Raw genomic sequence first — 16,348 nt, 5'->3', positions numbered from 1 at the left:
CTCCATGTTACCTCAACCAAACTTGCCCAAACCAGCCCAAGTTACACAAAGGCAAAGATAAAGGAAGCTTCAATAGATGTCCCCCAAATATTCATGTAATAGCGTTCATAGTAACAAAACACTGGAAGCGAAATAAAGGTTCGTTGATTAGGAAATGACTTAAAAAATTATGGTAGATGAATTGTAATGGAATATTATTAAACAGTAAAATGGCAAATATGAGAAATTATATGAGACAATAGAGAGAAAAATAAGCAGATCCAAGAGAAACATATAAACAATGAATACAATGTCATAAATGAAAAGATAGCTAAAATGAAGTTAGAAGAGATGGCAAAGCATATTTCATGTCCTTAACGGAGGAGTAGGGTCTACCAGGACAGAATGCTATATATAGTCAGACAAGATGTCTGCATTAAATGATTTTGATCAATTTTTAAAAAATATATCACAATGGAAGGTTTACTAGGAAAGAGGGAAGGGAAAAGGTGGGATATAATTGATATGTTTTTAAAAAGGAATTAATAAAGTATATTTAAAGTTTATGAATAGGTTATATTTTAAAAAATAAAAATGTTATCTTACCTTAGCAGCAAATCAACTTCATAAGTATAAGGTAGATGAGGCATGAAAATTTAATGTATGGGAAACTCAATATTAGTCAAAAGAATGATATTGAGGCAAAAAAGAATAAATGTAATCTTGGGCTACATTAAGAGAAATCTAACTTCCAGGAATAAAGAGGTGCCTGTCTTGCTCTATACTCTGCATTGGTACTGTGGCATATTGTGTCCCGAGCTGGGAATCACATTTTAAGAAAGGTTGAGAAGCTGGAGATTTATCTAAATAGTGCAACCAAGATGGTAAAGGACCTTGAACTGATGCTATAGGATAATTAGCTGATGAAAACAATGATAGTATAAATGGAGAAAACCCAGAAGAAACAAGAAATTTCTAATCTAGTACTTGAAAGCAAACATAAGGAAGAAGTACTCAATTTGTTCTCTTTGACCCTAGAGAACAAAATAGCATCAATGGGAAGAAGTTGCAAAGAAACAAACTTAGGTTTCAAGTAAGGAATCAAACAATTACTGCAAAATCATTGTAAAGGTACAACAATGGAGCATTGTGTGGGAGAAACAGAAAGAAGGGCTACTAGCTGGATCACAGAGTACAAGATGGGGAGTAATGTAAGATGAGTCTGAAAAAGTTTGTATTTTACTCTAGAGGCACTAGAGAGAGACTGGAGTTTATTAAGTTGGCAAAATTAGGTAGGCAAATATGGTAAGATGCAAGTGTAAGGAAAATCACTTTAGCAATTATTCCACATAGTAGATTGATGTAAGCATTGGGTAAGGGGGAGAATCAGGGTTAAGTGACTTGCCCAGGGTCAGACAGCTAATAAGTATCTAAGGTCACATTTGAACTCAGTTCCTCCTGACTCCAGGGGCCATGCTCTCTCCATTGTACCATCTAGAAACTTAATTAGGAGGTCATTACAATAATTTAGAAGAAAGAAAATGAGGATGTAAGTTTAGGTGTTGTGTGAAGAGAGAGTGCAAGGGTTATTTCTATAGATGTGAGAGATATTAGGGACGTATAAGATTTGGTAAATGGTTATATAGTAAGGTTGAGGGAGAATGAGAAGTAAAAACTAATCTCAAAAGAGATTGAGAGATTGAAAGAATGACAGAAACAGGGAAGTTTGGAAGAAGAATGAGTTGGGGGGAGTGGGATAGGTTTTTGGACATGCTGAGTTCACGATGTCTCTGTTACCTTCAGTTTTAAATATTTAGTTAGCATCATTCAAGACTGAAACTAAGGGTAGGATGGGGGAGAGAGCAGAGGGTAAGCTGGATATATAGAATCTGTGAGCAGCCTTCATAGAGATTATTATAAAACCCATATAAACTAATGAGGTCAACAAGAGATAGAGGGTAATAAGAAAATAAAAAAGGGTCCAAGTTAAGATATTTAGGGATTATTCATATTTAGTAGACATAGTTTCATAATGAACTAGCAAAGAGATTGAGGAGTAGTCAAATGGTTGTTGATTGGTTATTGTCCTTTGTTCTCAAAAAGGACTAAAATGGCATCACTATGTTAGGGTCAAGGTAAGGAATATCTGACTGTGGTTGATCAGACCAAATCAGCTCAGAAGGCTCTATCATGGGTCTGGCACAAATAACTCATATGAACATTTGGTATGGTTAAATGAACTAGGAAAGAGTAGTCGAGAGAGAGAGAGAGAGAGAGAGAGAGAGAGAGAGAGAGAGAGAGAGAGAGAGTCCAGGTCAAGAAGCATGAGAATGGAGAAAAGACCATGGGATTTGACAATTAAGCAACCACTGGTAACTTTGGAGAGAACTGCTTCAGTGCTTCAGTTGAGTGATTAGACTTTAAGATTCACTGTCAAGGGTTTAGGAGAGAAGTAAGGAGAGGGAATGAGACTTTTGCTAGAGAGTTGACTGAGAAAAGGAGAGAGGAAGAATAACTTGATGGTAGATCTAGCTGAGAGTTTTTGGTCTTGCTCTGTTTTTTCAGATATGAGGTGGATTGGAAAATGTTTGAAATCAGTAAGCAAAGAAACAGAAGATAGAGAAAGGTAGGAGTAATGGAAGAGTAAATCTACCGAAGACAGAATTTAAGTGCCCTTTAAAAAAAAAATGAAAGCTACTTTTCTGATATAGCTTCATTTAGTCAAATGAGCCAAGAGCAAATTTCATTATTCTTGTTTTTCAGATAAGCAAACTAAGAAACAGTAAAGCTAAATAACTCCCCAAATCAAACTACTGATCAGTGGTAAAATCCCAAATAGATCTTCTATTTCCAGACTAGTAGTTCAATTTAATGTCATAAAATGAAACCCTTCTTTCTTATAATTGTAGGATGCAAACATAAAAAATCATGTTGTTTTATTAAACTGCTCACTGATCAGTTCTATTTTTCTTGGTATGCATGCATTTAATAATTACTAAGTTCTTAGGGTCAAATTGTCTATTAAATATCTTGTAAAAAATTTCTATTTTTTTCTCCAGATAATACTAGGAAGTGAGGGGGGAGGGGAGAAGGATAGAAAAGCTATTACTTTTTTTCTGTAAATTTTAGAAAAACAAAAAACAAAATTCAGTTCCGGTTTCCTTTCTGCGAGAAACAAAGGAGAGAAAGCTGAAGATTGAGCTCTTGCATCTTGTGAATCTGCCTACCCTTTTTTACAGTCTTCCTTTTGGGATTGTATTCACTAGTTACTTTCTTCTGCCCTAAAAGGAAGGCTGAGGGTTGCTTTCACAGTCCCCTTTCAAGGTTCCTAATTGGAGCATTTGGCTCTTTCTACTGATGATTAGAAGCACAGCTGACTTCAGTGCTGGCCTGTTACACCCCAGCCATGATAGCTTTAGTGTGAGGTGCAAACAGATTAATGGAAGGACTGAAGTTGCTAAAAACTTACAACACATTTGGATTCTTCCAGATCTGTGAGTTTTGAAGATCATTTCAACTGGCAGAGAATTCATTACTGATTTTTAAAAGGAGCCAGCAGTTTTTTTTGCTCAGCAATGTGTTTTTTTTAAGTCCCCTTTCCTTTCCATGGTTTGTATACAAGATGGCTTCAAAGAAAAAACCGATTGTATTTTAATAAAGGCATTAGAAGACTTGTCCTTCACACATTTTAATCAAGGTCAGCATGTTTGACAAGCACTACATCCTAAGCTGTAAACTCCTCAAAATTGCCTGACATTTCCCTGTGTGCAAACTAGCCTGTGGCTTTCAGGTTACCACCCTTTGGAAAATCTTTAACATAATAAGGGGCTCCCAAACTCATTTATGCAGCCGCTGACTGGTGGTTGTGACAGAACCGAATGTTGCTTTCAGTGTCAAAGAGATGGAATAAATGTCCTGTCTCTAGTCTGCAAAGCCTTAGAATTAAAGTTGCAATTTCTATGGGTATAAGGAGGCAATCCATCTTGGGGAGGATGAAAAATCGGCATCACAAATATCTTTTTTTTCCTTTCTTAAACATCAAAGGATGACTCTAATATGTTATCTTTTTGACAATCTTCAATTTGTCAACAGCAAACAGCATAGCTGTTTGTTTTGTTTTGTTTTTGCCTGAAAGTCTCACTTTACTTTCAACTTCCATCTCATACTAATTTCGTGCCTAAAATTTTTGCTTGGCCAGCCACATCACCAAGGCAAGTTTCACACTGCAGATAAAGTCTGGCCAAAAAGAAAAACAAAAGTCACTTTGAGAAGTTTATATTAAAACCAATGTCCAAAAATCAGAAATTATGGTTTTTCCATCATTTTATTGTTGGCATATTTTGATATCTATAAAGTCAATGATTTCAAAACAGTCATAGATCTCCACTTACTAAACAGAAACTAAGGTAAGAGATGAATTAGGCATCCTGGAGACCTGAAACTTCTTCAGAACCAGACTGAAGAGATTAGCCATTGATAATTTAAATCTTCAATGCTTTATCTCTTTGTTTGCTTCTGGGAATGCCATTGATACCTCCTTTGTCTTTATAATTGTTTTAATTAGCCACCCAGCAGGGGACCTGAGCAGAGCTTGTGATAGAGTATTATGGCCAACCCAGCAGGACAGGGCAGCCTGGTTAAAATGAAGCATAGACATTATGGCTGGCTTAATTTCTTTTATTTGTGTCAAATTTCTCCTTTCCACTCCCTCTGTTTCTATCCTTTGGCTGCTACTTCTTCTGCTTCTTCTTAAAAAAAAAAAAAAAAGAAAAAGAAAAACACCAAAACTTTTTTTTGTGGAGAATAGGGGGGGAACAATTTAACTTCTCAAATGGTTTTTGCTTTTGAAGAATGAATGCAAAGTATGAAAAGATGCAATTGTAGATATTTATCAATGGTTCATATCTGGGGGGGGGGGAATCCCAGATGGGCTTGTCCATTGCTCCTTATAGCATTGCCTAGACATCAAACATGATCATATCTTTGGTGATTAAACTGAAAGGGATGAGTAGCCCAGCCAGCTTTGGGTGGGGGATGGGATGGAAGTTTGTTAAAAGCTCCTTGGCTCTCTTGCTGTTATTTGTTCTTATAGACTACATCCTTCTTTTGTAAATGGAAATCTGGAGGTTCAATTATGATGTAGATCTCAATTTTAATACTATTTCCATTTGTGAAGGCTGCTCTGCCAACAATGTGAAACTTTTGGAAAGTCTTGCACTGTCTTGACCTCTTTTTTTTGTTGTTGTTCTTTGAACTAGATGCTGATTTTGGTGAAGCCATAAACAAACTCTTTAATGGCCCTTTCATAAGAATTGAGAGGAAGGGAGTGTGTGTCTTTGGGCCTCTCAGAGAAGACGGGCAGAGGTTTTGTTTAGAGTACAATTGCATGGATGGAAATCAATGAGCAAGCTTGGACTTACAAATTATTATTTCACTCAGTTTTTGAGGGAGTATGAGTGTATTTTAATCTAGTATTTCCAAACCTTACTGGAAAGAATCTCAGTATTAGGCCTCTTACCCATGATGATTTGGGTACCCAAGAGATATTAAAGATTTTTATCTGTTCAGAGACTGCAAGAAGGGGTACACAAATGAATAATCCAAGTGATACATTGGTGGTAAAGAATATCATAGCAAACAGAAGAAAGACTCTAGCTTGTTGTGTGCATTTCCTATGGGGAATTTATAAAAAAACATGAACAAGATATAAGACAGGATGAGAAAGAAGGGAATAGTTAGTTGCTATCTCCGAGTTTGGAAAGAATTATTATTTTATTACAGCATATAATATCATATTATTACATGTACCAAATATACTATATTCTTTAATATATTAATTTTATCATATATGGCTTATATATTTATGATTAGACTGTATAACATATATATTAAATATTAATATTTCTATACCATCTTCAGGTTTGTAAAGCACTTCATATAAATTATGTCTTTAGTCTTACAAAAACCTTATTAGATTATTGTTATTGTCTCCATTTAAAAATGAAGAAATTAATATTCATTAAATAAACATTTATTGTCTACCATTTGCCAGCTACATTGGGGATACAGAAAACCAAGGCAAAAGCATATCTCTGCCCTCAAAGAGTTTACAATCTAATAGAGGAAGACAAGATACAAAAACTGAAAAGTGGAATGGAAAACAGGAAGAGAAGGTATCTAGTAAAAAAGTTAGAAGAGGTTAAGAGAAGTGCAGCTGAGTGAGAAATGAGAAGGCTTACCTGGGAGTCCTCCTTAATGGAGGCTCCAGAAGGTACTCCCCACTCTCCACTCTCCAATCAGAAGAAAAGAGGAGCCCTGGGGATGGGGATTATTGAGCGATCTGAGTACCCTGGGCTGACATCATCTTGTTAAATGGAGGTGTTACCGGGATAGGCTTGAAGTCCAGAGGTGTGCAGCTGGATGGGCAATGAGAAATGTTTTATCTCTAGTCATAAAGCTATAGTGTCCGAGGCAACACCTGAACCCAGATCATCTGGATTCAAGTTCAGCATTCTAACAATGAGACTACATGGATGAAATCTTATCTTCATAATAAGAACAGCTGACATTTAGGTGATCTTTTAAAGTTTAGCAAGCATTTAACTCATAGTAGGAACTGTGGATTTTATCATTCCCATTTTAATGGTGAAGAACCTCAAGCTCAGAGAGTATAAGAAACTAGCTTATCTATGATATTATTGGGAAGTTAATAAGCTTTTAAATGGAGTCTACTATGTATGAGCCAGGGAATGAGCTAAATACTTTCACAAATACATCTCAGATGATCTTAATAACCCTGGGGGGAAGAGTGCTATCATCTCTGTTTTAGAGTTGAGGAAGCTGAGGCAAAGTGACTTGCCCAAAGTCACTTGAGTCCAGTCTGAGGCTACATTTGAACTCAGATCTTCCTAAGTCAGACTCATCATGCTATCCATTGAGCCAGGGAACTGACTGGACTTCAGGTCCATAATTTTCTCCCTCCAGTACATTACAATGTCATTCCAGTCATTTCCATCAAAATATTTATCTTCAGGGGGCAGCTAGGTGGTGAAGTGGATAGAGCACTAATCCTGGAGTCAGGAGGACCTTAGTTCAAATCCAACCTCACTTAATAATTGCCTAGCTGTGTGACTTGGGCAAGTCACTCTTAACCCTATTGCCTTAAATAAAATAAATATTTCTCATTAATTAAAATTTATTAATAACAATAGCTGATATGTGTGTAACTTTTCCATTCCATTCCAAAGTGCATTATTTCATTTGATCTCAAGGGCATCTAGGTGGGGCAGTGGAGTGAAAAAAACCTGATCTTAAAGACCTTGGGCAAGTCATTTAACCCGTTTGCCTCAATTTCCTCAGCTGTAATAATAGCCCTTATCTCCCAGGATTGTTGTGAGAAATTCATTTTTAAGTGCTTAGCACAATGTCTGACATATCATTAGTATTATATAAATGTTAGCTATTATCCTTTGAACTTTGTGGGGGTAAATAGTGAAAGCATGAACTTCATTGTGTCAGTAAAGATATCAAAGTCCCCTGAAATGTAAGTAAGATCACCTGGTTTGGAAATGGGAGCTTTCAGAGTTCCAGGTGCCTAGCCCATATATTTGAATTATAAATCCAGTGCTTACTCCATTCCTCAGTTATCAATTTTAAAATCACTTTTACTGCCTTCTATTTTTGTTAGGATTGATAGACCCAATTTAACCAAAATGTGGAATGTCTACAGGATCCTAAATATCCAGATAAAAAGTGAAAGGCAGTTGCTGAGATGGTTTAAGATAATGAGTATTGTGGACACCAAGCATATATATAATTGATATCTCTCCCTTCCCTCTCCCCATCCAAATGTTGTAATACTTACTTATAGACAGTCAGAAAGTCAGTCGTCTTCATTTAGCCACATATCAGTGAGAAAATGAGTAAGTAGGGTAGTAGGTTATATCAGATCAATTGTAAATGATTGAAATTCAAAGACTAGAAAAAGAGACTGGAGGGCTACCTGGAAGAGCCTCAGCAGGTGAATTAGATAAGAAAGGTGACCCCCCCTGGGCAGAATGGCCTGGGGTGAAGATGCTTTACCTATACTTGGGTTAGAAGAGATCAGGTAAGGCCCGGATGCAACCACAGGGGAAAGTGTATCAAGAGACTTAAGTAGACAGCCCCCTGGGGTTCATTACACTGTGGAGGCAGCATCTGTATAGTGAATAAAGAGCTGACTTTAGAAAACCAGGAATGCTTGGGTTCAAATCCTGCCTCTGGCAAATACTGACTCTGGGTCTCTGGGCAAGTCCCTTAACTTCTCAGGACTCTAAGCAACTCTCTTCGGATGCTAAGTTGCAGAGATGGTGGGGGGTCTGGGTTGATAAGAGGAATTTCATCAGCTGACAGTTCTCTATGTTGATCAAATCACAGATTCAGGCCCTATCCCTATTTTTGGAGTAATACTAACTTAATCTTCTAAGTAAAGCCTATTCGTCATGAGTTTTCAAATAAATATTTTTTATCTGCACAGTATAGTAGAAAAATGGATGAGTTTGGAGTCAGAAGACTTGAGTTCAAGTACCAGACTCACTGGTGCAACCTAGAGACTTTGGCCAGGTTATTGCCTCTTTGGGTCTCAGTTTCCTCATCTGTAAAGTAGGGAAACTAAATCTATGACTAAACTCACCATGTTGTTTTTAGGAAAAAATGAAATTTTATATATATGTATATACATATATAATAACCTTAAAAATTGTGAAACATTAATATTATATAATATTTTTATATAGTTTCATTATTTCAGTGGACCTGTGATATCAGTGTTGTGAGTACTTACTCTAATATGCAGAACACAATCTATCTACATCCTCTTTTCCATATCTTCCCATGAATCCTCTATTGGGATCCATTTAATGGTCTAGTGCTTTCTTCTAAGTCTCTTAATAATATATTCAGGGTAGCCCTGCAACTGCTCATTTCTTATGCCCACTTCCATTATATGACTTGCCCACCTCCTTTTCCAATCATATACCTTTTACTCTAAAATATTTGTCATTTTTAATATGCTGTGGCCTATTTCTATAATATGTAGTAGGTCAGATTACACAAAATAGTTTTTAACATGAAGATTCATTATCTGAATATCTTTAAAAACTACATTTTGATTATTTCAGCAGGGTAGAAATTCCCAAGGGAAACTTTAGTCTTTAGTCTCTTCAAATAACAGTGGGACTGTCCTATGAATCTTCATACAGAATTTTTTTAACCTTTATTAGTGTACTTCTTCTATAATATTCATTATTCTTATCTTTTTGTTGTTATCCCCTACTACACTACAAGCATGGAAAAGGCAGGGAACCCTCATTTATATAAATGCTGTCTCCCCAATGAACACAGATAGCACCATGCTCTACATACCGCTAACATTTAATACATCTTTGTTAAAATTCAATGAAAGAAGTTGGGGCAGTAGATAGAGTACCCTGGACCTGAGGTTAGGAAGATCTAAGTTCAAATCTGACCTCACACACTTACTATCTGTGTGACCCTAGGAAAGTCACTATTTAAATCTGTCTTTGTATCATCTGTAAAACGAAGGCAGTACCTAGCTCCCAGGGTTGTTATAAGAATCAGATATGATACTATTTGTAAAATGCTTTGTAAAGTGCTATAGAAATGCTAGCTATTGTTGCTGTTGTTTGCACCCAAGAATAACAATAAAGATTGTCATCACTATCAAAAGACACTAAAATTTTATATAGCTACATATACATAAATATATATACTTATGTGTATATGTCATTTAATAAGTAATTTTACAGATGAGAAACTGAGGCAAATAAGGTTAAGTGACTTGCCTCAGAGCTAGTATATGTCTGAGATCAAACTTGAACTCATGTCTTTCTGATTCCAGGTCCAACAATCCATCCACTGTGCCACTAGCTGCCACATATTTGTGTATATGTACTGTTTATGGATGTGGATGTCTAGATATACTATATACATGTGTGTATGTATAGAGAGAAATAGAAGATGAATAGACAGACAGAAATAGATGGATGGATAAACAGGCAGATAAGCATAGATTGACAGACAAAAAGATAGATGGAGAGATAGACAACTAGATAGATAGTTTGATAGACTCAAACAGATAGATGGATAGATGGATGGATGGATGGATGGATGAATGGATGGATGGATGGATGGATGGATGGATGGATGGACATATACCTAGATAGATAGAGCCAATCAGCAATGGATCTTGAATCAGGAAGACCTTAGATCAAATCCAGTCTTAGATACTTATAAGTTGTGTGATTCTGGTCAAATCATTTAACCTCCAAATATGCCAGTTTTATCTTCTACAAAATGGTAAATAATAGTACCTACCTCCCAAGATTGTTTTAAAAATCATATGAGATATTTTTGGAGCTTAAAACACCATATAAATGCAAGCTATAATAATCAATATTTATAAATACTATGAATATGAGTATTACTATTTTGCAGATAAAAAAGTAGAGATTAGAGAAGTGACTCTTGTCACATAAGTAGTAAATGACTGAGTAGGATTTGAATCCAGGTGTTCCATTTCACTTAAAAATGCATTGTTTATATAAATATGCTCAAATTTGATACTCATTTTTGAAAGTCTTTTCAGTGATCAGTTCCCCTGGATCATGTAAGATGCAATTCAACCTACAAACAATTTTTTAAAAATCATATCTATAAATAAACCAAAACTATGGGATGTGCTTTAATTATTTGATTTCTTACATTCACTCTAGTAGATTGAATAACTGAAAACCTATCACATATTATTTTAATAATTCAATGCACTGAAGAGTAAGGTAAAATGAACTAAGGGAGTTGGTTCACTGACACTAATTCTCTAAGTGATCTCTGACCATGTTTCTTCTCCAGGGAGCCTCACTTTCTCTAAATTCTCAAGGGATTTGGATTAGGTGATCTTTCCATTAACTACTATCAAAAACTGTCTATGAGGCTGTGTGTAATTCAAATGATTTAACAAATCATTTCACACTTGTATGTGGAAATAAAATAACAGGCTTTTGTAGTTGTAGGAAAATTTAAAAAGGAAAAAAATACCAGGGCATCTTTAATCTTTTTTTAAGCTGTGAATAAGAGTGATGACATTCAAGAATGGAAAAGATGGGAGGGAGAGGATAAGGAGCTATAAATAATTCTAAAATTCTATAATTCTAAATAAATAGAGAGGCAATATGCCACAATAGAAAGACAGACTTAAAGCCTAGAAACCTGTCTTCAAACCCCAGTTCTTTAAGTAAATCATTTCATCCCTGAGCCTCAATTTCCATATCTATAAATTAGCAACAGTAATACTTGCACTTATTATTCAGAAACATTGTACAGAGCATTTTTCCTGTAAAACTTATAAAAATGTGAGTACTTATTAATATTATTACTACTAATGATGATAATAAATGACACAAACCTTTTAAGTAACTGTTATAACTTAAGAAAATCATTCTGTGATGATCTACTGGCCAAATTTCATATTGAGAGTCATATTTTCCACCTTATTTTTTTACTTAATACTAGAAAAAAAATTTCCCCAGCATGTATTTAGCAGTGGTAAACCCCTAAGTGAAACTCTCCAAGAGTCTTAACAGTTCCAAAGAAGAGAAGAGTTATGTATACCTACAGTTTTTATTACATTAAAACTTTTAGATGATTTTCCATAAAAGATTAATGAGCTCCCTCTTCATGACATTATAATCTGTCAAAATTGGTTTCTTTGAAATTAAATTGAAATTTTATTACATACAATAATTGGCAATGAAGTCATCTAAGTGAAACTCCTTTAATATTTACCTGTGAGTTTGTCAGTAGAATTCATGATTTCTAACCATTTATTGACATTAATGAAGGAAGAAAAAAACAAATACTTAAAAAAAACAACTTGAGTTAAGAACTATACCTGTGACTGCTTTTAACTCCAAGAAGTTATTAATATTTTTCTATAATTTGTTTAGAATTATCTTTTCTCTTGCCTAATCTGTAACAGTTTTTGAAGCTAAATTAGCTTTTTTTTTTGTACTCTACATTTTTTAAGCTGTATTGCATTCTTCTTTTAAACCAGATTCTCATTTTCTTATCTGTCTGCTTCAAGGAAACCCACATACTTAATGAATTTGTTCAAAGTTTAGCCCATACCAAATAGCAATTTAATGTAAATATTTGAGCTGCTCTCTTAAATCTAAGTACAGTTGAACAGCTAAGACCACTAGACTTCTGGAGTGAGGACTATATATCCTAAGCTTCCCAATGAGATGAAAAGTGAGGGTAGTTGACTTTTGGCAATTCATTGTTATTAGATGTTAACTGGTCCCAATCCTTTACTTCTGCCAACCACTGACACAAATTCAGTAGGAACTTCATCCCTTCATACTCTACTTTAATCTTTAGAATTTCATCTGGTCCATTATGGGCAGATGTTATTCAAAGATCACAGGGAACACAAACTTTCTTAATTTTTTTCACAATGACCAAAGTCAGAAGTTGAGCCCATCAATACCACAACTTTGCATGGACTTCCCACTTTTTGAAGAAACTCCACTCTTTCAACAAATCCATTCAAATTTTTCTTTACCATCTGGAGGCCTTCCTCAATGTCCCAGCATGACTACTTGTCTTTCTCTTGGATTGGATCACTAGATGGCCAGAACCAAGAATAATCATCAGTAACAATGACAAGAACAATTTCTTTTTTAGTTTTATCAACACTAAATTTAATCTTCATGTGGACTAATATATGGTTCTAAGGTAACCAGGATTTTTCCAGTATTTCAAAAATAGCATGTGTGTGTGAAGACTCACAATTTTCATTTCAATCCAACCAATGTTAAATCCAGCAAAGGACCATTTTGAGCACATGAGCTGTTCTTGAGACCACCATGGGTCATTTTTGGCATTATCCTTGAAAAACAACTCCACTTCAGTTGGATAGAATTTGTATCCTTATTTATCATCAGGATTTCTTTTGAAAAAAAGAATCAAATTTAATCATTTTATATATCCATTCACAATTGGAATCATTTCACTTTAAGATAACATGTTTTGAAAAGAAGTTTTGATACTTGCTTCCCACAACAACTGGAAAATGTAACTGATAATTTGTTTGAGATTACAGCTTTTTTCTCCCAGGTGATTTTTTTTTCTATCTATATTGCCTACTATCATCTGGTCTTTGGAACCAGGATTTTTCCAAAGACTATCCAATAATTCATAGATTTCTTTTGTTTTACCCTCATAAAGTTTATTAGCTATCTTCAGTACTACCATGTACTACCATGTTCACCATGTTCCTGGTTTCAGTAGAAGGGACAATAGCAGAATATGGGAAGAAAGAGAGATTGTGATTTCTTTAGGATAGAGATCTTCCAGGTAAAGAAACTCCCTCCACCAATGCAGATTGCCACCCTCTCAATTTAAAATTTAAAAGAATTGCCTAAGGCATCAAGAGGTTAACAGAGTTGTCCAGGTCACATAGTTCCTCAGAGCATTTAAGTACCTATGTTCCAGACACCATAGTCAATATGTGTCAGAAGACTGAGACACACATCTTTGTGGCTTCAAAACCAGTTCTATCTCCAGATTTTTAAAAAAATATGACCATTAAACCTAATTCCCTGGAGGTTGATAGTAAAAGAGTTATTAGCAAACAATTGAACATATTATAAGGAAAGAACTTTTTTTAAAGAAAATATGATTCTACTAAAATGCTAGTCTTCAAAAAGAATGCTATGAACAAGATTTTCTTTTTGAATAATAACCTGATCATGCAAATGATTTTGGATGTCTTTAAAACTATAATTTGTTGTTTAAACAGATCAATATAGTTTTATTAGATATTATTAATGACCCTGATCTTTTCCTTCAACTTTCTTGCACATTTTTCTTACACAAACAACCCCCACCCCAATCCTATGAGAAGGAAGACAAGTCAGTGGGAAAGACAAATTCTAAGAAGGAGAAATATAATCTTTTTTCTCCTCTCCAACTCCAATCAGATATATTGCTGTGCTATCTAAATTCCAAAGGAAAGGATTAATTTTATGACTATCATAAACATTCTTTTTTGTATCAATCATTATATATTTATTATATAGCATTCATTCGGGAAATAAAGTAGATCCTGCTAGCCCCCAACCCTCAAGTAAATTTTTGATCTGCATTAGCTTTGAGGGGAACACATACTAATACAAACAATTACTAAAACTCAAAAATTCTTAAAGTGGCCATATGCCAAACAAGGATGACTGTTTTAGATATCTGTTGTACTGAGTTTCTAGACAAGAACTCATCTATTAGGTACCTCCAACTATCATTTACAGAGATGGGAAACTATGGGTGAAGAAGGCTGCACATAATGTCAAACTTTTTTTAATGTGTCAATTACTTTTGCTGAAGATGAAATGCAATGGCAAAGCACCTCTCCATGAGGAAAGAAATGTAAGTGGTATAAAAAAGAAAAATTAAAGTTTTTAAAATCTCTTTTTATATTCAATTTAGTAAAGTCAGGAAAATAGAAGTCCTTTGGGGGGGTTAGTCTTTTGCTCTATTTTTATTTCAAACTAGATGGCAAAGTGTTTATGTTTCCTGTAGAAATGATTGATGCACGGGGCAGCTAGATGGTACAGTGGATAGAGCACGGGACCTGGAGTCAGGAGTACCTGAGTTCAAATCCGGCCTCAGATACTTAATAATTACTTAGCTGTGTGGCCTTGAGGCAAGCTACTTAACCCCATTGCCTTACAAAAAAAAAATGATTGATGCAGAGAGCCAGCGACAGAGATCTTTTCCTGGGTCAATAGGTTACTTACAAATGTGCAGAAAGGTTAACCCTGAAGCTTCTGTTCTTCTTACAGGACCATTGTTATTTATGTATTCATAACCCTGGAAAAATTATAAAGACCTTTCTTTCCCAAGCTTTTCCTCTTTCGTTTCTCTTTTCCCTAACTCCAGAAAGTTAAACACTTGCATTTACCTGTTGCAAATGATTAGCTCAAATAAACCTAATTTTCAATGACATATACCCCTTCTCCTCCACCACCTCTACTTCAATTCTGAATGAATGTTTCAAAAAAAGCACTAAAAAGTATTACTTTCTGCTCAGGTGTAACTAAAATCCTGGTCGCCTATTCAAGAATGTCGTTGCCTGTGAGTTATTAATTGTCTCTCAAAGCTTGGAACTATTCTTTCTAACTGAGCTTAATGGAGCATATAGATTTAAGGGAGATTCCTAATCATTCCAACTTCGAGAAATGTGACACTCTTGGAGAAGGGTCATTTGTTTTTGCTATTTTAGAATTTAATGGAGCAACAACTTTATAATCTACTTGTTGGGAGCTTGATATTTCTGAAGAAGATGGCAGTGTGAGCTAAGAGCAAGATCACAGAACAACATTCTCTTTTATTTTCAGATTTGGTTGAGTATTTCATTTTAGTTAAGGGATCTGTTAATCAGTAAAGTCAATGTTTTTTTTTTCCTGCTGGAAAAAATAGTTTGTTTTCCAGATGGAACACTTAATCCGCATTTCAGAAAGTCACAGAAATCAGAAGAGGAATCAAAATTTGCCCAAGTCTGATTTCAAAAAAACAAAATAAAATTTAAAAAGAAAAACTCAAGTCTTCTGGTTCCAAATTGAGTGCTCTATAAGAGAGAATGGCAGCTAGAGCCAGCAGGGATGATTACAAATTCAGGTTCTAATATGTACCTTGACTACATCTTTTCCTTGTTCTGGCCTTTGATTTCCTCATCTGTAAAATGGTAGAACTGGGTAATGCATGAAATCCATAAGTCTAAATGCCATTAGAAATCAACAGCTGTTAGTAAGTGCCTCCTATGGGCAAAATTCCGTGGTTATTCTGCATGCATATAGGAGACGATTATTAAATGTTGGCTAAGTTCCTAGAACCCCAGCTCCAGTACTGAATGTCTCATAGAAATAGATTAATTCTTCATATGAATTTCTTTAATAGGACTGATTTCCTATTTTTAGCTCATTTATAGATGTACTTAATTTTAAAAAATTTTGATTTTATAATTACCTGTTAAACATGTAAATGTGTAGTCTCTTTGTCCTAATTCTAGTGGTACTTCTAGGCAAAAGACCATGAGTGTAAGCATCTAAGATTTTTATTAAGAATAGCTATTTTCAAGCACCGGCCCTGGAGTTAGGAGTACCTGGGTTTAAATCTGGTCTCAGACACTTAATAATTAATTAGCTGTGTGGCCTTGGGCAAGCCACTTAACCCAGTTTGCCTTGCAAAAAAAAAAAAAAGAATAGCTATTTTCATAGTGTTTGGTTATATCTGTGATTTTTAAAAAAATTTATTT

At 34.9% G+C, this 16,348-nt stretch overlaps 1 pseudogene; it reads right to left on the bottom strand.

The window, feature by feature from the left end:
- Nucleotides 1-6,307: 6,307 nt before the first annotated feature.
- On the bottom strand, nucleotides 6,308-14,882 carry LOC141489596 (bifunctional phosphoribosylaminoimidazole carboxylase/phosphoribosylaminoimidazole succinocarboxamide synthetase pseudogene; annotated as a pseudogene).
- Between the last annotated feature and the right edge of the window lie 1,466 nt (nucleotides 14,883-16,348).

This window comes from Macrotis lagotis, chromosome 1 (genome assembly GCF_037893015.1).
Source record: "Macrotis lagotis isolate mMagLag1 chromosome 1, bilby.v1.9.chrom.fasta, whole genome shotgun sequence".
Taxonomy (NCBI): domain Eukaryota; kingdom Metazoa; phylum Chordata; class Mammalia; order Peramelemorphia; family Peramelidae; genus Macrotis; species Macrotis lagotis.
Note: the sequence above shows the minus strand (reverse complement) of the source record. Positions and strands in the feature narration are given on the sequence as shown.